Source organism: Arachis duranensis, chromosome 10 (assembly GCF_000817695.3).
Source record: "Arachis duranensis cultivar V14167 chromosome 10, aradu.V14167.gnm2.J7QH, whole genome shotgun sequence".
Classification (NCBI taxonomy): Eukaryota; Viridiplantae; Streptophyta; class Magnoliopsida; order Fabales; family Fabaceae; genus Arachis; species Arachis duranensis.
The window spans coordinates 73164990-73165961 of record NC_029781.3 but is presented as its reverse complement, the minus strand read 5'-3'; positions in this window follow the sequence as shown (position 1 = coordinate 73165961).

Here is a 972-nt window from a genome sequence, read left to right as displayed (position 1 = left end):
TTCTTCCTCTTGAAGATCCTATGGAGTGCTTGAGCTCCTCAATGTCTCTTCCTTGTCTTTGTTGCTCCTCTCTCATGATTCCTTAATCTTCTCTAATTTCATGGAGGATGATGGAGTGTTCTTGGTGCTCCACCCTTAGTTGTCCCATGTTGGAACTCAATTCTCCTAGAGAGGTGTTGATTTGCTCCCAATAGTTTTGTGGAGGAAAGTGCATCCCTTAAGATGAATCTCTCCATCTCCCATGACTCGGAGGTGAAAGCTTTTGCCTTCCCTTTCCTCTTTCTAGAGGTTTCTCCGACCTCAGATGCCATAAATGGTTATGGAAAAACAAAAAGCAATGCTTTTACCACACCAAACTTAGAAGTTTCACTCGTCCTCGAGCAAAAGAAGAAATAAGAGAGTAGAATAAGAAGAAATAGAGGAGATGGAGGTGGCTTTGTGGTTCGGCCAAGGGGGAGAAGTAGTGTTTAGGTTGTGTGAAAATGAAGGAGTGAAGATGGATTTATATAGGAGTGGAGAGAGGGGTAGGGTTCGGCCATTATGGGTAGGGTTTGGGAGGGAAAGTGGTTTGAATTTGGATGGTGGGGTAGGTGGGGATCCTGTGGGGTCCACAGATCCTGAGGTGTCAAAGATAGCTCATCCCTACACCAAGTGGCGTATAAAAACGCCCCTTCTGCTAATCCTGGCATTAAACACCGGGCTGCTGCCCTTTTCTGGCGTTAAACGCCAGTCTGGTGCCCCTTTCTGGCGTTAAACGAAAGTCTGGTGCCCCTTTCTGGCGTTAAACGCCCAGAATGGTGCTAGACTGGGCGTTAAACACCCATCTGCTGCCCTTACTGGCGTTTAAACGCCAACAGGCTTTTCCTCCAGGGTGTACTGTTTTTCTTTCTATTTTTCATTCTGTTTTTGCTTTTTCAATTGTTTTTGTGACTTTACATGATCATCAACCTATAGAAAACATAAAATAACAAT